General features: G+C 43.4%; 1 long non-coding RNA gene across 1 annotated transcript in view; it reads left to right on the forward strand.

Moving 5' to 3' along the window:
• The window catches only part of LOC123585553, a 39260-nt gene extending 25620 nt beyond the window's left edge, over nt 1-13640 (forward strand). The window contains exons 4-5 of the long non-coding RNA XR_006706283.1: nt 8980-9091; nt 13417-13640. This is a non-coding gene — a long non-coding RNA (uncharacterized LOC123585553). The remainder of the gene's footprint in view (nt 1-8979; nt 9092-13416) is intronic.
• Nucleotides 13641-21339: the final 7699 nt, after the last annotated feature.

Below are 21339 nucleotides of genomic sequence, written 5' to 3' on the forward strand. Positions count from 1 at the left end.
GTCTCCCTCTCTCTCTGACCCTCCCCCGTTCATGCTCTGTCTCTCTCTGTCTCAAAAATAAATAAACGTTAAAAAAAATTTTTTAAATAAATAAAAACACGGCTCTCTAAATCAGAAGTAGGCAAAACACATTCTTGTCTGTGCCCCTTTTTCCTGGGATACTGGAAACAGAATAGTTCCTCAGATTCTGATTCTTCTGAGAGTTCCATAATGCTAACCTTCTCAATCTCGCCAACCAGTCCTGTGATTTCTCTCCTAGTTGGGGTAGACTGGTGGCCTTGGATACAAATATTGGACAAAATGACAATGGGTGATAATTATATTCTTCCTCAGAGGTAACACAGTTGCCTTTTCATAGGATCACTAGGGGGCGCCTGGGTGGCTCGGTGGGTTAAGCATAAGGATCACTAGTTGTCTCAGTAAGTACAGAGAATTGGGACACAGGGTCTTCAGGATTCTCTACTGATTGGGCGAAAAATGTGGGTAATTGTATGTTCCAATCACAGACCATTTTGCATGTGGTTATGCTGCCCGAATTCCTTAGCACAGTGTCCAAGACTGTTCATTATTTACCCCTTACTTCTCCAGCCTTATCTCTTGCTATTACCTCCCCACAATGTAATACTAAAATCAAACTGTAGGTCCTGCCATTCCCCGAAATGTGCTATGCTTTCTCTCCCACAAGGCTTTGTACACAACGTTTCCTTGCCCTGAACCATATCTAGTTAGCCCTGCCCCCGTCGTTTGACTAACTTCTACTTGTAATCCTGGCTCCATCTTAAATGCTACGTCTTCTTGGAAGGGTTCCTGTCCCCAAGTCTGAGTGTGGTGCTCCACCTTTAAGCTCCGGTGGCACCCTGTCATTACCCTCACTGGATTTAAATCGCCTGTTTACTTGCCTTCTTCCTGATCGCACCATGTGGCAGCCAGGGGGTTGCGTCACTTTGATCTCCCTTCAAGAAAGAACTTGCTATTTAACTGCAAGGAGTGCAGTTAGCTGACGGCCTCCAGCTGTTAATGCCTCAGAGATCTACCTCCCTTTCAAGTTGAGGCCTTGGTCTTTGGGGGCAGCCCCAGCCAGTGAGCATAAGAGTGGTGCTGGGGCTAATGCAGGACTTCTAGTGGGAAATCTTTGGGTTGGCAGAGACTTCGTCAGCTCTGCATTGTGGTCTGAGGCTTGCCCTGCCTCAGCCTGTGCTCAGAGACATTGACTGTATGAGTCTCTCTGAACTTTCTTCATCCCATTCATGGGGCAGAAAAACCCTGAATTTGAGTCTTGTCTTCTGTTCTCTTTACTCCCCATACAGCAAGCCCAGGTTTTTCACTGGCCGGAGAGGATTTGCCTGAGCCTACCTCTCTGTCTTTCCTTTCTCAGATGTCTTATCTGCTTTTGGGGAGAAAGGGTTCCCTCACCCTTTCACTTCCGTGGGTCATTCTCTAATAACCCTCTTGCATTCCTAAATTTGTCACTGCATCCGCTCTCTGGTTAACCTAATTAACACAGACTGCAATTCTTTGAAGGTAAGGGCTATATTCTTACATAAATTGTATCTTCAGCTCCCAGAATCACACACATTAGGATGTCAATAAACAACCATGTTAATGACTGAATGAATGAATGAATGCTCAAGACAATGTTCAACACTAAATAATGTCTTGATCCTGTACAGTTCACAGATGTTGGTCAAAATTCAAGAATATTCGGATTTGAAGACTCAGATTCATACATGAAATGCATTTCAGGAATGACATAATTGTGCATTTTCAAGTGGGTATTTTCCAGTGGTTGGATTTAGGCCAAGTATGTAATTTACCCTTTAGGATAATCCCATGGGCTAATGTAGTTGAGTATGAGTCATAATAGATATTTGTACTTAAAATTACACAATAGCTACAAAATTGTTATTTACTATCAAAATAGCAAATTTTGAATATTACTGCTTATGCCTGGAAATCTCATCTAAATATTGCTTTATAGAATAAAATCCAAAGGCATTAAAATCTTTCAGAATCCAGGCCCTGTTTATTTGGTACTTGTCACACTACCATCTGTATAAAGAGAGTAGCTAGCTGGCTCCCCCAGGAGACTGTGAACTCCTTGAGGGCAAGCATTCCATGTACTTCTCTGTACACCAATCCTCCCACCCTAACCTAACCCCCAGCATCTGCCAGGGCTGCTTGTACTGGATAGCAATGGATTTCAAATACAAGCTTCATCACTTACTAATTGTGACCTTCAACTTATAAGACCCATCCTTGTTTCTCCCACCTTTGCCCCTCTGATAAGAACTAGTAGTGAGATATGGAGATTTCCTCTCCTCTCCTTTCTCTGTCTTTTCTCCCACTCTCCGTCCCCCCACCCCCACCCCCAACGTTCCTTCTTCCCCACCTTCCTCCTTGCTCACCCCTTCCTCTTATGTTTTTTTTTCCTCCCTCCCTTTCTCCCTTCTTCCTTCCTTCCCTCCTTACTTTTAATCCCCATGCATTTATTAAATATCTGCTATGTCCCAGGTACTATTGCTAGGTGCTTTGGAAGCAGCAGTGAATAAAGCAGACAAGACTTATGTCCTTCTGGACCCTCACATTAAGGGTGGAGGCTATCAAAAGTAATTATCCAGATAATGAATATGTGCAATAAAGTTATAAGTGAAGGGGTGTGATGGGCAAAAAAATGCCCCCTCCCACAAGAGATCCATGTTAATTCCTAGATCCTGTGAATATGACCATATTTAGAAAAAGGGATTTTTGCAAATGTGATTGAGTTAAAGATCTTGAGATGAAGAGATAACACTGGGTTACCTGGGTAAGCCTTAAATGGGCCCTGCTGACATTTTGATTTTGGGTTTCTGGCCTCCAGAACTGTGAACAAACACACTGCTATTGTTTTAAGCCAGTAAGTTGGTCACAAGTTGTTATGGCAGCCACAGGAAACAAACACAAGGGGTTATATAAACAAGCTGCTGTAACCTAGGCTGGGGACCCAGGAAAAGACTGTACATAGACCTTGTCCTCCTCAGGTCTTCCCACCTTCTGTTTTCCATAACACTTGAGAATATTATCTCACTTTCTGGAATCTACATTCTTTCCTTTCTATTTGGAACACTCCCACCTTTCCCTTGCCCAGAAAGTTGGAGATTAATAAAATTGGAGACTAATTCTTTTTTTTTTTTTAATTTTAGAGGAGTGGGGGGTGCACAGAGAGAGAGAGAGACAGAGAATTTTAAGTAGGCCCCACACTCAGCATGGAGCCCGACATTGGGCTCAATCCCCCAACACCGGGATCATGACCTGAGCTATAATAAATAAGTCACTCAACTGACTGAGCCACTGAGTCACCCCTGGAAATTAATTCTTGTAAGTTTGACTTGATCCCCCTTTGCTGTAGATTCTCTGAGGTCTATACTCCACATTTCTAAAAAATTACCACTGATAATTACTATTTATCAGCCTGGGTATGTATAACACAGATAGAAGGAAATTGCTACGGTGCACTTTGCCAGCAGGTGCCGTTCCCTAACTCAGTCACCATGATGTGGTGTAAAAGGCACAGGTAAGCATCATGAGTTCCACATTTTAATTCAGCTTCTTTTTTCTGTTATTTTTTTATTTAAAAAAAAATTTTTTTAAATGTTTATTTCTGAGACAGAGAGAGACAGAGAATGAGTGGGGAAGGGGCAGAGAGAGAGGGAGACACAGAATCCGAAGCAAGCTCTAGGCTCCGAGCTGTCAGCACAGAGCCCAATGTGGGGCTCGGACTCACAAACCATGAGATCGTGACCTGAGCTGAAGTCCGTTGCTCAACCGACTGAGCCACCCAGGCGCCCCTTTAATTCAGCTTCTGATCCCAATTGATTATATGATCTATGGTGAGTCATTTAGGTTATTTATGCTTCAGTTTCCTCATGTGTGAAATGGAGGGTTTCAGACAGGTTTAACCCTAAAGTTTTCTTCTGGCTTTAAAAATAATCATAATGCCATAGTCAAATCTTTTTACAATTGTGAAAAAATTATGTAAATTGACTTGGGGATCCTATAACATTAATACTATAAATAAGAAGTCTGCAAAACACATTATCTAAAAGGAAGAGGACTTGAACTCATAGGTACTGTGCATCTGTTGGTTTCACCCAGCCCCAATGATTCCCAGTATCAGATGTACAGGTAATCACAGGTCCTTGACTATGCCCCCAAAACACACAACTCAAAGTCCACCTTAGGGAATTCACTGGGGTATTTTTCCCCAGTGTCATGGATTTCCTGGTGTAGTATCTATTGGTAAGCTAAAACAAGTAGTATGAGCTGGGTTATTCAACCAGAAGTTGTTCCATATCAAACTTCTTAAAGCAGATTGGAAATAAACAGGTCCTAGTCCATGCCTGCTATGGATTATTCATCATTCTAACAAATCTCTGTGTCTGTGCTCTAGGCAAACCAAGTCTAAACATGCCTCCTGTTCCCTCACTCTCCTCTCTCTATGCACCCCCACAAAGTATATGACACAGGATAGTATTAGTCACTTGTATATATCAATAGATATATACAATCAGCCCACTTTTGCCTGACACTGCAGGGACCAGAAATGTACAAGACATGTATGGTCCATACCATCAAAGAGCTTACTTGTACAAAGGTAGCCAAGCATTCATGCCAGCATTGTGTTCTAAGGGCCAATGTAGGAGTGCTTGAATTTGTTGTAGAAGCAGAAAGCAGGAAACAAATACTCTGGTCTGTTAACACTGGAATTTAGCCCATAGATCTGAGCTGCCCAACTTACCATTGTGTCTCCAGTGCCTAACACAGTTTGCCCAATAAAGTTAGCACTCAAAAGATATGAATTGAATAGATAAATGTACAGTCCGAAGTGGGTAGGGATGGTCAGGGGAAGGTTCCAGAATGAGAGAGACTTGATTTAGGGTTTGAAGCATTGAAAGATATTAGATGATATAAGGCAAGAGGGAACTTATAGAAGAATATAAGGGAAGTTGCAGAAGTAGACTCTGCACAGAGATAAAAGTAGGATTTGGATGTAGAGTTCATGCTGAGATGGATTCTTAAAAGGTTAATATCATTTCAGTTCGTGACTTATACATTGTCGAGTAGCAGAGTCTGCGTCTAACATTTGTTAATTTTGGCAGTGGCAACAAGAGGTTCAAAGACCCAGGAGAGATGCATGGTCTTTCTTTGGGGCTGACTTGCAAAAACTTTTCTAATTAAGTGCCAGTGTTTTTATGTGTCTGTACAATCTCCAGATATGTAGTGAAAATATTTAGTTAAGGCTACAAGATTTGTGTGGCTACCCACTGCTAAGCCTAAGGTCTTGTTTCATGGTACAGTGAGCTGAGGTTGTTATCCTAGAACATAAACCGTTGAGAACTGTCCCAACAAGAGGCTCTTTTCCGAAATTTGCCAGAAACGGTCATAACAGATGACCAGGACCATGTTCAGGACCATGACTCTTCCTAGCCCTCCTTTATTCTTCTCCTTGGATGTGGTTGTCTAGATTTGAATGCCCAGATATTGTCTTTCTTCTTTGCTCACCTCCTAGTAATTTTCATGGAGTCAGGTGGAATCACAAAGACAAATTAAATATGATGATATTCCATTTACGATCCATATGGCTTCTGTTACTCACTGAATTGGAGCTAACATTCCTACTCTTTATGCCAAAACTACTAGAGTTCTTTCCTGTCTCATTCGTGTCCTCTTAACCTACATCTCAGCTTCTGTGCTTGTATTTTTGCATCATGGGAAGTTAAACATCAGACTGTTTGTTGGAAAGCAGCTTGGTGCATAGGCTCTCTGCTGCCTAGACTTCATTTTCCACTATGGTAATGGGAATAATACCTAACTTGTCATCCTCATAGGGTTATGAAGAAGAATCTAGTAAGATCATGCACATGACAGCCTTTGCAAAATGTAAGACATGTAAGATGTAAGGATGTTTTCATTTTTGAGTCTTCTCCAAGCATATGGCAGTCTCAATTTACGAAGTATTTCTGTTCTATTATACAAATAGCTACAGAAATCCCAAGGCTTTCCTAAACCTGAGTCAGGAAAATATTGTCAACCTCTTAAAATTTCCATAGCTTCATATCTTTTATGCCAGTCTCTTGTCCCCTGTGACCAACAATGTGGAGAACTCAATACATGTCTGCTGAATTAATGTATGAATGGCTCAGCATCTATCAGTCAGGATAGTCTAGGCCATGCTGCCATAACATAAAAACCCTGAAATCTCAGGTAGCCCAACAAAACTCATGTAAAATCTGATGCAGATCAGTGAGGCAAGGGGAGGCATCCAGTGACTCAGAGGTCCAGAGTTCTGTATTTTGAGTCAAGACATGGTTTCCAAGGTTCCTGCAGGGAAGGAAGAGAAAGGTGGGGAAAGCTCAGAGCTTTTAACTACCCTTTCCTAGAGGTGACACATGTCATTTCCACTCATAGCCTGTTGGCCAGAACTAATAATCATACAGACCAACTGAACTGCAAAAGAGGCTACAGAATGTCAGGGAACAAATGCTGAGTGCTGACTTCTCCATGGTACAGTGCTCTCCATCTCAGTGAGGCATTGCCTGCTACACCCTCGATCCTGTTCCAGGCACAGGGAAACAGCAATATGTAAGACAGAGAGACTCCCGGATTTCGTGGAGGGTATGCTGAGGTGGGAGTGTGAAAGCATTTTGGCTGTGCTCTAGTGTTCTACTGTGTGCTAGCTATTCTTCCACTCCACTTGTTTATTCTTCTACCTCAATTGTGCCATTTTCTAGAGTGTCCACGTTTTTAAAAGGCTAGGACTTGCTACCATTCTGCTAGATCTGTGCTCCTCCCTGGGAAGTGGGACTTGCTTCTCTTGCTTTATCTCATGTCTGCTTGTCAGAAGGTTCAGAAGCCCCTGTGGTTTCAGTGGGGAGGAGGGGAAAGGGAAGGAAGGCTGGGAGGCAGCGACTTCCAGCTGGACATGTTTGAGTTGGCACAGTCTCTGTAAGCAGCCTTGACTCCAGAGCTGCTGGAAAATGTGCTTATCACCCTAGGGGGTTGAGCAGGAAGGGGAAGGTCCCAGCTCATAGAGTCTGAATGAGAGCTAATGGTAAAGGGGTCTCAGCCTTCTGGTGGATAAGCAGGAGGAAGACGTGGGGGTCCGGCTTCAGGGGATGAGCAAGCTGTGATAGTGTCTTCTCTACCCTAGCCAGACAGAATGGAAGCTATTGTTAGTTTCCATTGGATGAATGGGAGAAGCATGCACTTATGTTTCCTTCTCTGCCAGTTTCTTGTGACAGTCCTTTCCTTCTATCATTGGACTTCCCTTCAGCTTGAAGGAAATATTTTTTTTTAATTTATTATTTGCCAAAACCCTGACACCAGTCTTTGAGCTGACTTCACCCAACATGACTTATTCCTCTAATGCAAACCAGTGTTTCTTGCTTCTCTGCACTGTACTTGATACTTATACCACATATCATTAGCATCCATTTTCACACCTCTGTCTCCAGTTTTCCTCATACCTTACAGCCCAGAAAGCTGAAAACTTCATTCCCCAGTCTGTCCTTGCTGTTAGGCACAGATGCAATTTAGGATTTACCAATGAGTTGGACTCTCATGAGATTGGTCAGTGGAAAGGAAGAGGACCATTCATCTTCAGTGTTGGTGTTGGCTGATTCACAGTCTCATCAAATGGGAGCATTGGCGGTGACCAGGAAGGCTGGTCTAGGAACCACATTTGGGGCTGTGGAGCACTGGTAATGGTGAAAGTGGTTTTCCTGTAGCTTCCTGAAATGGGGGTGGTAACTGCAGGAGAAGCCTGGAAGCCTAGTGGTGGCCTCTGTTTTCAGTCCCTGCCATCCTTCCCACAATTTTGTAACCACTTATTTCCCTATTTTAAATCCTCTTCTGCTTGAAATACCTAGAGTAGTTTCTATTTCCTTCACTTATTTCCTAACCCATGCAGTGCTTTTATGCACTCACTTGGATGTCCACTGACTACAGCCACTCACTAACAGGTGGTCAGAACACATACTCTAAGCCTCATTCTCTTATCACTACTCCATGCCACCTCCTTCCTTATTTTTTACATTCCAAATCAAGTTTTCCCCCATCGCTCTGTCCCTGATTCCTGCATTCCAAGCAGATGTCCTTCCCATACCTCTTCTTGTTGGCTCATTCTGCCTAATATTGATACCTACATTTCCCCTCTAAACTTACCTCCACAGGAAGAGAAGAAAGAAGTTAGCTTTTATGGCCAAGAGAAATGCTTTCTATACGTGTGCAACCACTGCTCGTGTGCATTCTTAATATTTGTTGGGTGACACTGTGTTAACCTATAGAGTATAAGAACACTGCAAAGAAGGAAAACCTCTGTTCCTAAATTTAAGTTGATACTTCTCCCAATCTCATAAGTCAAGAAGACTATAGGGCAATTATAAGACTATAGGGATGTACATTCTGGTGGAAGAAAAACCACCAAAGAAGAAATGGTGGAGGAAAAAGAGTCAGGAGGAAACCAGTAGGAATTTACCCATACAGCAAAGCCCTGGGTTTTCTTCCTTGCTGACAGATCACCCCTTTGCTTTATTTTTCATTTCTCTAAAACTCTCTTGCTGTTGTTCCACAGCAGATATCAAAGTGACCCCTTCCACCAATTCACACACCTGCAGCTAGGCTAGGGGAGCCAGACCTGGGGGTAAAGAGATCAGCTGTGCACACCACCAGCTTTCCTCAAAGGGAAACTTGGAAGTAATTCTCAAAGGTTAAAGGAAATCTGCCAATCTGGAAGCTGCTGGAAAAATCCAACATAACACTTAATTTCTTTCCAGTCCAAAGGGAGAGATTGAAACGATGGAGAAGCTATACAGCTCATTGGATGGAGAACACCAGGGAAATCAGAACTCAGTAGTGAACAACTGGATTTGCAACTGGAAAAGCTTCTCTAGGTGGTAAAGTTAGGTCTTCTCCTTAAATTCCACCTTCTGGTTTTCCCACCAGATCCTTGTGCAAGTGTTGGCCCTGGTTCTAGCTTTTCGGTTCATGAGAACTGGTGCGAGGATCGACAAAGCACCCAGCTTCGGTCTGAAAGGAGCAGGCAGGTGAACAAAGTGTGAGTGGGAGTGGAGTGGCGGAAGGAAAGCGAGGGGGGTGTTGTGTGGGAGGAGGGAGGGAAGGGAGAGGGAGGGTCTCAGGGAGCACAGGGAGGAAGAAAGCAGACATAAAGAACATTTCTGCAATGGACAGATCTCGTCCAAGCCTCTTCAAGTCCTGACCTGATAAACTCTTCTATTTCTTAGATTTCTCATTTGTACTGACAAAGGCTTTTAGGACAGTTTGTAGTTTTTCCCGTGCCTACTTGGTTTCACAATTAGATGCCACCTCCTCCAGTCTCTGCGTGATCTCTGGACCAGCAGCAGCCCCTTGGAACTTGTTAGAAGGGCAGGGGGTCGGAACCCCACTTTGGCCGTGCTAAATCAGAACCTGCATTTTAACAAGACTGCCGTACGATTCGTTTGTACATTACGGACTGCGGCTGTGCCCTGCAACTCCAGAAACAAATGAAGAAAAGAGAGTGTCAGTGAGTGAGTGAGTTTGCTCTGAGGAGGCTGGTGTAAATGAGCATGAACTTTACACGTATGTAAAAGTGCCATGCGCTCTATTTTGTGAGAGACTAACGGCGGTAGGCAGTAGATAGGCTGGCAGTCGGCCATCACAAACCAGGAAAACCTGGTGAGACCCTAAACCAGTGGGTCTGAAAAATGCAGTATGCATCCGAATCACGCGGAGAGCTTGTTAAAACAGACTGCTAGTTCCTGCCTCTTCCAGACTTTCTGATTCAATAGTTCCAGGGTGGCCCTGAGAATCTGAATGTCTAGTCAGTTCCTAGGTGATGCTGTTGGTGCTGATCCAGGGATGACACTGAGAATAACTGCCCTAAGCCATAAAGATATTCAGATAAAAGAACTTCCCTTCTGCAGCTGATTTGGGATAATTATGGTCTCAAATCCCCTATTGAATTTGCCATTGGAGACCAGACCACTTTACAATGACTTCCAGAAAGAGGCCCTCGTGGGAAAGCCCTGCTACATTTCGACCAGCTGTGTTGGGTTGAGAGCTAATTAGGAGGGAAGCTAGCTAGAATGGTCTTGCTTTCCCAGCCGTGGCATGCAGCAAACCAGGAGACAGTGGGTTGGTAAAGAAAATTACACAGATGAGACCCGGAAGCTGCCATTTCATTGGAAAAGGTTTTGCCTTTTCATTACAAGAGAAAGCTAACATTTCCCATCCTTCCTTCCACCAGAAGTAGGCAAGCATAAAGCCAAAGTCAATTTCTTACAATTTAGTAACCTCAGTACCAACCAATTATATTCTGGGACATGAGAAACAGCTGTTGTAACATTAGAGCCTGAACAGTTCCATCTCAGCTATTTAAAGGGATAAAAGAGCCAATATTTTCATTCCCTTGTGATATTATCAAGACATGATAAACAACCAAGACTATAGTATTAATTACATTAATTTGGAGAGGAGAGAGACCACTTTAATTGCTCCAAGCTGGAGAATAATTTTTTATGGGCAGACAATCATTCCATAAATCCACATTAGAAAGGGTACTTTGTCTCTTTCTATCAGCAGCAAAACTTCTGGAGGCAAAAAACAGCTACAACCCCCATTTAAGATGGATTTCAATAGAGAAAAAATTCTCACTGTTGCCATGTATTATTTATTGAACTCTGACATGTTGAACTATCTGGTAGAAACAAACATAGGGAAGGCATTTGTCTTGAAATAATTCATAATCTGAAACAGGAAGTAGGATTAACACAGCTAGATTTAAATACCTTCTCGTACATAGAATGGACATAGATGTGCCACCCTGTCAGGGTTTACAAGACCAAATGAATGATGGGCATCAAAGTGCTTTGTAAGCTGTAACCCCTTATAAGAGCAGAAAAGGAAAGAGATATCGTGTATTGTGTGCCTTATACATGAGGCACTGAGCCAGGTGCTTGACTTGTATAATCATATTTTCACACTCATAAGAAATCTTAGAAAAATAAAAACATAAAAAAGAGAATGTAATAAATAGGTAACGAAAATGCCAATTTTTGTCAGTGTGGAAATTATTCAGATAACTCGTATGGCTCAGGTTAATTAATGGGATATGTGCTATAGGTATCTTCTCTCACCCCCAAATACACAATAACTATCTGTTGATTAATAAGTGGTCACATTCTGAAGTCACCTGAGCATATGCTATAGTTTTGGTAATGAAAATGTACCAAAGTAAATCTATCTGCTGAAATTCCTCGGATTAAAACCCACATTTGGCTTCCGTAGTTGCGATGGAAGGGGTGGATTTAAGATGGCTCCAGGAAGTAGCTCCTCAGAGGTGTTGAATGCAGCAGGCATTACTGTGGCTTTGGACTAGCCATTTGTAACTTCACGCCCGGGGGACTCTGTCCAGGTTTCTAGAAGTATTGTTCTAGAGACTCTCAATAAGCACTGCTAACAGCGTTGTACTTTGCCAGGTTCCCCTGCCTGTGCTTCCAGAGGTACTATGAACAGTCATAAGGAATAGGTCTTCCAGTCCTCTGAATGCTCTGGAAACTTACTTGAGGATAAGAGCAATTCAACACTCCTCTAGTAATACTCACACAAAAGAAGGGCTTGGAAGCAATTGAGAGAACATGCTAAGATCGTGCGTTCCTCAGTTGCTGGACCAAGGGACATGCTGTAAAGGGGAGCGCTTACTGGAGTATAAAAAACTGAATATTGCGAAGTTCTGCACCATCCAATTCCTTTTTATGTAGAAATATTTTCATAACTTAAATGTCCAATAGGGGATTGCCTGAGCAAAATGTGGAGCAACTCTATGAACACAGAAAATCATGCAGCGAAACTGTATATCAATATGAAATAATGTGTGAAATGCATCGTAAGAGAGGCTTTCAGTTGCAAAGCAGCATTGTTCAATATTGTCTCACCTTTAGTCAAAAATGTATAAACGTGAATGGAAAGATGTTTGAAGTACATATATATATATATATATAATCACTTGATAATGGAATTACAGGTTATTTTTATCCTTTCTTTGCTTATCTACGTTTTCTGAATTTTCTACAAGAACATGACTGGTAAAAATAAAATTTTTCTGAACAAGTGTTATTTTTCTTAGCATCAGGATAATAATACATAACATTTATCAGAAGCTTACTACTGTACACAGTGCTTTACCCTTGTTAGGTGGTTTTCTCCTCACAATGGCATCATGAAGTCATTCTTTCGTGAGAAGAAGTGTTCCCCAGCAAAGCAAATGAATCAACATTATTTGTAGAATCACATTTCTTTCTACTATTCCTCAGTCGTCTGGAAATTCGACTCTTCCTAACTTCCACCTATAGCCTCCATTTTGAAAACAGGCAATAAAATTAGGAAGAAGATTTGTGGAGGAGATTACTGGTATAGAAAAGGTGACGACTATGGATCTAGATACAGCTATATGCTTATGCCTGTCACAGAGTCCAGGTTATCTTAGCAAAATAGCTTTTCCTAAGTGAAGGCAAAGGGAAAATACACAGATAATACTAAAATTGCTTTCAAAGAAACACCTCGGGGTGCCTGGGTGGCTCAGTTGGTTAAGCGGTTAAGCGTCTGACTCTTGTTTTTGGCTCAGGTCATAATCTCACAGTGTTGAGATCAAGCCCCCACATGGGGCTCCACTGTGAACACACTTAAGATTCTCTCTCTCCCTCTCTGTCTTCCTCTTCCTCCCGTCTTAAAAAAAAATAAATAAATAAGGAATACCTTTACTGTAGTTTCAGTATACAAATGGGATGGAATAGGGTATACTCAAAAAGCTAAACACCTTGTAGCCCTGAAAAGCAACTAGACCCCAAACTAGTAGATCTCCCAAGAGACCTCAAGCATGTCCATACCCAAATGATCCCCCCAAAATACCACTTATTCTCATTTTTTGATGCCCCAGGGAAATGGCGGTATGAACCAAATTTCTTTTGGGTTTGTTGTTAACCCGCTTTTAAAACCTTAATTTCCATAAACACATAAATAACTGCAGAAGACACTATCTGTGGCCTATCCATTATCCATTTTTCTTCTCTGCTAACACAATCAAAATTTTGTTTCGGTATTGAGCAGTAACATGCTAGGGAAAGCAGGCTCGGCTCTGATGGACTATTCTCAGTCTGAGTCACTGTGCTGCTTAAGTTGTGTCAACTTGACTGGGCCATGGTGTGCCCAGATATTTGGCTCAACTGGGAGTGTCTGTAAATGAAATTAACATTTGAACCAGTTGGCTTAGTAGAACAGATTGGTCTTCCCACTGTGGGTGAGCCTCATCCAGTCGATTGGAGGCCTGACTAGAACAGGCAGAGTAAAAGAAAATTCTCTGTGACTGTCTTCTCTTGTCTTCAGAATCAAACTTGGTCTGTGACTAGAATGTACACCATCGTCTCTCCTGAGTCTTCAGCTTGCTGACTGCAGATCTTGGGACTTGCCAGCCTTAATAATCACGTAAGCCAATTCCTTATAACAGATCTCTTTGTAAGCAAAAATATAACATGTATATATAAATATAAATATACGTGTATCTTCTATCGGTTCTGTTTCTCTGCAGAGCCCAGATGAGTACAGACAACTATGGTTATTGTATTCTCTTTCGCTGGTGGTTGGTAACCATGTAACTTGTTTCTGGTCAATGAGATGTAAGGGGAATGTTGGGGTGGGGTGGGATGTTCTGGGACAAGTTTCCTCTTTAGTAAGAACGAGAGTGACACAGCCAGAGCTGCTCTGGTTCCCCTTGCTTCCAGCTTTTGGTTGGGGTTATGTGAAGACAAAATGCCTGGAACTGGGGTAGACATATTGTATCATTATTGCAGATCTCACTGACACATTAAAAATGGCAAAATGCCAGGGGTGAGGGTACCTGGCTGGCTCAGTCAGTGGAACATGTGACTTTTGATCTTGGGGTTGTGAGTTTAAGCCCCATGTGGAGTGTAGAGTTTACTTTAAAAACATTTTTCGGAAAAAAGAAAAATAAATGGTAAAATAGGAAGCCGGAAAACCCCTGGATTCTTCCTGGCATTGCTGACCTTCTCCTCCGACCAATGCCAACTTCTAGACCACCTGTTAAGTGAGAAGCTAGCAATAAGGTAAGTTGTGTAAGCCCATTTGAGTTTGAGTGTACTGTTACTTGAATCAGAAACTAGCCAGAGAATGGAAAAGTGTAATTCTCTATCTACTACTATCGTATTTTGTCAATCTGTTTTTTTTTCTTTTTTTTTTTTTTTAATTTTTTTTTTTTTCAACGTTTATTTATTTTTGGGACAGAGAGAGACAGAGCATGAACGGGGGAGGGGCAGAGAGAGAGAGGGAGACACAGAATCAGAAACAGGCTCCAGGCTCTGAGCCATCAGCCCAGAGCCTGACGCGGGGCTCGAACTCACGGACCGCGAGATCGTGACCTGGCTGAAGTCCGACGCTTAACCGACTGCGCCACCCAGGCGCCCCTGTCAATCTGTTTTTTAAAGTTTACTCTTTATGATCATTTCAGAATCAAAATTAGAAACTTTTAAAAATGTATCAGTTATTGTTTGTAAGACATGGAAAGGAGTCTCTGCAGGAGGACAAGGAATGTATAGAAATGTAGATCCCTCCCACCGGTGAAGTTGTGTTCACGTGGTTGACTAGACGCACACCTGTAGTTGGAGATGGGGTGGGGGAAAGGGAGAAGACTCCCTCTCTTCTCTTGACCATGGGGCCATCAAGAGCCAAATCACTCTCAGACTTTAGAGTTATTGTAGGAAAAAATCATTCCAGCTTCTAAAGGGTAAAACTGGTTTTCTCTGGCGGTATAGTTTCATAGTAAATTTCCTCTTTTCTTGTCCAACAAGAGAAACCTTTATTTTAAAAGGTTTAAAGTGGGAAGCAGTTTATTGACGATACTGGCCACGAAGCCAGAGGAGACACGCACACACGCACACACAGCCTTGGACCTTGGCAGCTCGCCTCCAAGCCCAGCCACCTCAGGAGACCTGGAGCAGGGCCAGGAAGATGGCTGGGATGCAGAACTTGGTGGCCAGGGGGCCACTCCATTACTGTGGGCACACTCATTCTGGGACAGTTAATGACCGCTCCTTAGAGCCAAATAAATTGAACACTTGGGTGAAGGATTTAGTCTTAAAAATAAGCCCTAGCTAGTAGCAAACCTAGTGAGAATGAGGCGAATGGGCTTACGGAAAAATAGTAATTCTAAATGTGTGCCACCTCCTACTGATTCTAAAATGAGTGAAAATCAACTTACTATAAAGAAAATCCCATTCCCTATCAGCCTGTGTCATTTCAAAGATGATTTATCAGGCTAATTAATTTTCAGGTGGTATTTGTTTCCAACCCTTTAAAAACTGTCTTTTCTCAGGGCTCCGTATGTGGAATGTGAGACTCTTGATCGCGGGGCTGTGGACTTGAGCCCCACTTTGGGTGTAGAGATTACTTAGAAATCTTTAAAAAAATTCTTTTCTCTTCTGAAACTCTTAGTAAATTTGCATTACATTAAATTAGGGATTCACTCGGGGCGCATGGGTGGCTCAGTCGGTTAAGCGTCCAACTTCGGCTCAGGTCATGATCTCACGGTCCGTGGGTTCGAGCCCCGCGTCGGGCTCTGTGCTGACAGCTTGGAGCCTGGAGCCTGCTTCAGATTCTGTGTCTCCCTCTCTCTCTGACCCTCCCCCGTTCAGCTTTGTCTCTCTCTGTCTCAAAAATAAATAAACATTAAAAAAAAAAAGAAAAAAAAAATTAGGGATTCACTCCATTCATTCATCCAACACAAATTTAAGGAGCACTTCACAGGGTGTCAGGGTGCCGTGCTAGGTGTCCAGGAAACGGGTGAAAAGTAGATCATCCTCGTTCTTATGAAGTTAACAGCCTTCTGAGGCTTCTGATGTGTAAACCAGCAATTGAGATAAGGTGGAGCAGCATTACTACAGAATCTTGGGCAAGGAATGAACAGAGTAACTTAGTTTCCTGATAGAAACATCCCAGACAACATAATGTTAATGATCTGATTTAAGGTCATACTTCTGCACACACACAAATGTCATACGCATATAATACATGTAATATTTTTATAGTGTTCTGGAAATTGATTTATGGTTTAGGCAGGAATGACGGAAGGCAATAACTTGGGGGTAACTTGCTTGCATCTTAAAGAGCCTCCCTCCCTGGCAATCTCAAGCGCGTTACCCTGAGTGCCTCCCTGAGAAAGGCTGGTGTTGAAAACAAGCCTGAAAGGCTAAGAGACTCTGAGACCAAGCCGTGGATGTGGTGGGAGTGGTAGAATGCACCAGAAGCTGTCAGAATGTGACAAGAGGGCATTTATTTTAAGGGTGTGGGGAGAAAAATAAATTAGACTGCAATTGGATTCTTCAGTCAGGGGCAGGAGTTGAGAGGTGCACTGTGCTTGTGTGAAGAATTTTTTTTAAAGAACACCCAAGTGGAGAACAAGGAGATATAATTTTTCTTGACGTGCCAGTATACAGTAAGAACATATATTTAGTAACATTCGCTTCCCTGCACCCTGAGCAGCTGTTCAGCACCAGCACACCCTCCGCTTCCATCCAGGCAGGGAAGGGGGAGCGTGCGGCGCACGAAGTTTCTGGAGTTGCAGGAGCTGAGGCCCTGCTCCTGGAGCTGATTTCTCCTGCCTCTTCCCGGCAGCCGGGGGCCCAAACGGGGCCTGGGTTGGGAAGTGAGAGAAGTTGCTCCAGGGCAAGACCGACTGGAGAGCCCAGTTTAACTTGGGTAGGAAGAGTAAGTCTCCTTGGATTTGGCCATCACTGTTTGGTCAGGCTCTTAAAGACCCTAGTGGAGTTAAAGGGTCCTCCTTGCACTGTATTTTTTTTTTTTTTAATTTTTTTTTTCAACGTTTATTTATTTTTGGGACAGAGAGAGACAGGGCATGAACGGGGGGAGGGGCAGAGAGAGAGGGAGACACAGAATTGGAAACAGGCTCCAGGCTCTGAGCCATCAGCCCAGAGCCTGACGCGGGGCTCGAACTCACGGACCGCGAGATCGTGACCTGGCTGAAGTCGGACGCTTAACCGATTGCGCCACCCAGGCGCCCCTGCACTGTATTTTTTTAAACGCAGGGAGCAGGAAAGAGAAACCCTAAAAATCATCCCTCTTTGCTCTGTGAGACTGTAACTCACTAGGCAAGGTTTTTGGCTGTCGGGGAATGTTTTATATCCCTTAACATAGGACTGTAGGAGGTGGAAAACAGGATGAATCCACTTCAGCTCAGGCCATCCTTATCCAAGGAGTGACACTGTGGACATCTGTTTTTCTAAGTTCACAGTCAACTTCTTGGCACTTTTTCATAGAGCCTAGGGGGTAGAGGTGACAGTGAGGACTGACCAAGGTGGAGAGGGGCCCTAGGTAAATAGGTAGGTATTCATTGGTTTGCCCATTTCCTCCCTCCCTCCCAGCCTCTCTCTTCCTCCCTCCCAGGGTAGCACACTGGTGCTACTCAAAGTGTGGTCCTCTACTGGCGGCATCACCATCTCTTGAGAGCTTGGTAGAAATACAAATTCTTGGGTCCCACACCATACTACTGTGGTAGGCAATGTCTGAGACAAGGCAGAAGTGATAGGATGTCACTCCCCAGAGGAGGTTACAAAAAGATTTGGCTATAGTCCTGGATGTGGTCTCTCTCTCATTCACTTTGAGAGAAGCCTGCTGTCAGGCTGTGAACAGTGTTTTGGGGAGGCCCATGTGGCAAAGAACTGATGTCTCAGGTCAACAGCCAGTGAAAACCTGAGGTCCACCAACAGCCATGTGAGTGAGCGTGGGATTGGAGCTTCCCTAGTCAAGCCTTGAAACGACAGCGGCCTCTGACCTCCTGATAGAAGCCTTGTGAAAGACTCCGTGCCAGAGAACCCAACTCAGCTGTGCCTGGATTACTGACTCACAGAAGGTAGGAGATAATAAACATTTGCTGTTTTAAGCCTCTACTTTGGGTTAATTTGTTATGCAGCAACAGACCCTAACGCAAGTACTGAATCAGAAATCTGTGTAAGGGGGGCCCTGGAATGTGTATTTTAACATGTTCTTCGGTTGATTTTCATGCCTAGTAGTTTGAGAAGCTCTGCCGTGACTAAGTGAACAGCTAGGGCGGAGGGGAGGGGCTTTGGCACCCAGGCCGGCTGGGTTCAAATCCTAGCTCAACTCCTTCTAGTTCTAAGAGCTATGTGAGTTACGTAACCTCTCTGTGCCTCCATTTCTTCTGTGAGGTATTGCTAACAATAGTACATATCTTTAGGTAATATAAAGAGGATTAGTTGAGTTAATATACTTAAAGCACTTAGCATATTGCCTGGCAACAGTGAGTACAATAAATTTAGTGAAGATTCATTCATTCAACAAATATGTAAAGGGTCAGGCATAATTCTAGATGCTGGTTACAAAGATAATAAGACATGGTCCGCTTCTTCTGGGACTATTCTCCTATAAGGGAGATAGGCATATAGAAGAATACACACAATAATGGCTTAAAGATGCTGGGATTGACTTCTGGAGCCCAGAAATGTCAGTTCTATCGAGGATGAAAGCATTAAGGAGAGGTTTAATAAGTGGGGTGGTTGGAGGATTGGAAAAGAATAGAGGATACGGGTTTGATTCTCCCCCAGTGCCTCGCCTCAGTTTTTCTGAGCTTCCTTTGTTATGTGGAAAACGAACAAACCTATCGTCACAAACAGGTTCCTTTGGCAGAAGCTGCTTGAATGCAGGACCTGGGTGTCTTATTCACAAAATGCCAGCCACTTGGTCCCGTTTCCTATGCCTAGATCAGGCAGCCTAGTTTATCTGACCTTCAGATGTTGGCATCTGCTCTTTTGTCCCTCTGAAGGCTTCTCTTCCCACTCCCTCCCTCTGCTCCCCTCAGTCCTTGCAAGTCCTTCCTGTATGGGCTTAAATGCCTCCTCAAGGAAGTCTTCCTGAGTACTCTGTTTAAATAACGCCTCCATGTCAGGGCACTGTTTGTTTCCTGAGTAGCACAAGAGTTTGGCATTAACTTAATTAGTTTATTTTCCTGCTCACCATCCTCTCCCTGAGTAGACTTTACTCTAAGGGCTGACATGTGGTCCATTTACCTCACATGGTGCATGCCCAGTGCCCAGCGCCCTCCCTGGGACATAGTAGGTATTCAATAAATATTTATCGAGTGGGTAAATGAATGAATGAACATGTCCTTTCCCAGCCACTGGAACACTTCAGCATGATTTGGTGAAATGTCAATCTTAATCATGAAGGACATTAATTCAAATTCTGGGAGACAAAACTGCTGAAAAAGCAGAATGTGAAACCGAGTCACTTTTACTCTAAGGGGCTGCTGGGGAAGTAGTAAGGGATGGGGGGGGGGAGGCCATTATGCCATTTAACATTTACTAAGTCCCTCCTCCTAGGTGCTGGGCACTGAATTAAGTGTTTTATATACATTATTTCATGTACATCTGAAGTAGTTATTATCATTGTGTATGCGTGTTGGGGGGATGATGGGGAAACTGACGCTTACACCCCTTAATGAATTTGCCTAACGTCACAGCCAGTCCGGGGTAGAACTGTAACTGGATCCAGGTGGTCAGGCTCCAAAGCTCTTTTGTTCGACAACTCTACTCCCCTGCCTCCAACGGAATGCAGCTCATTAAGTAAATATCCTGCACAAATAGAAGTGTATACAGTTGGACGGCTATAAGACTGACACTGTAACACCCCACCAGACAGGGAAATATCAGAAAGGTTCTCCAGGTCACAGCCAGGAGGCAGTATCCACGATTACGGGAACTGGGCTGTGGGCCAAGCGGGAGCTCATTCTCAGGGGCCCCTTCCCCCTATCCAGGGCTCCTCCATGTGGTCAGGACTACAGTAGAGTCCCACGCCCTCCAGGTGATGTAAGTGGTCTCCCCCTAAAGCAGGTCTGGTGGTCTCTTAAACTCGAAAGGATTAGCATTCTCCTTGTCAAAGCAGCATGGAATTTATAGCAATCGGCAGTTCCTGTTGCAAAGAGTTCCAAGATGGGTGGTAACAGGTCAGATGTGAGCTTAGATGGAGAGGTGGTCAGGGGTGGGGTCGGGACAAGAACTAGTGGGGAGGAGACATTTTACAAAGCAGTGAGGCCTGTCTGCATTGCGCCTGGAGAAGTCATTGACTGGGGTTTCCCATTAGCAACAAGTCCCCACAGGCCTAAAAGAACAAGAAAGGAACCAGGCTTCTCCAGGCTTAAATAAGACTAAAGTCTGCATTTTTTCCCCGCATGGTAAGGAATTATTGGGCCAGCAGCTAAGGTAGGCTAACTCAGTCTAAAATCCCCAGTAGGAGAGAACAATTAGAGAAATCATGAATTATGGTTCTGTGGGCAATTCCCTTCTCAAGGCTTACTTAAAGCCAGAAGGTATAGTTTTTGGTCTGCTTTTGTGACACTTAAATATTCAGATTTTGAGAGAGACAAAGCTTATACTGAAATTTACATATAAATGTACCAAAATATGTTTAAATACTAGCCTTCTTCATAACTTTCTCTTATAGTTCCTGAGCTATTTGCACTTCCACAATGTGATCAGTCTCTAGGAAATGAAGACTACAGGAGTGTAAGGAGACAGAAATTGAGCTAGAATTACTGGGAGATTGATGTCCTAGGGTGGACCTAAAGTTAGGCACAGTTTATAATTAGAGGAATGGTTTTGTTTGTTTAGATTGTAAGTTTTCAGAACGAGTCTCCAGACATGCAGAATTTTGTAGACGTATGTGTGCGTTTTTACTTCTTTAGAAAGGCTAGTCTCCGTGAAATTGACCTGAAGACTTCCCCTTAAGACTTCAAGAATCTAGGGTTCATAGGAATAGAAGAAATTTGATCAGACAAGCTTGGAGCATCCAAGGGAGCATTCAATGTTTTTTTGTTTGTTTGTGTGTTTGTTTGAGAGAGAGAGAGAGAGAGAGCGCGCACGCACACAAGTGCAATTAGGGAAAGGACAGAGAATCAGGGGGAGAGAGAATCCCAAGCAGGTTCTGCACTGTCAGTGGAGAGCCTAACACAGGGCTTGAACCCATAGACTGTCAGATCTAGGCCCGAGCTGAAATCAAGAGTCAGATGCTCAACAAACTAAGCCACCTAGGCGCCCTCTACAACACACCATTCAAATAACTACCTCTAGAGTCCATCTTATATACTGTGCTAATAACAAGTTACCCCATGGGGTGCCTGGGTGACTGACGTTTGCAGAGCCTGCTTGGGATTCTCTCTCTCTCCCTCTCCCTCTGCCCCTTCCCCACTTGCATACTCTCGCTCTC

This window comes from Leopardus geoffroyi, chromosome C3 (genome assembly GCF_018350155.1).
Source record: "Leopardus geoffroyi isolate Oge1 chromosome C3, O.geoffroyi_Oge1_pat1.0, whole genome shotgun sequence".
NCBI classification, from domain to species: Eukaryota; Metazoa; Chordata; class Mammalia; order Carnivora; family Felidae; genus Leopardus; species Leopardus geoffroyi.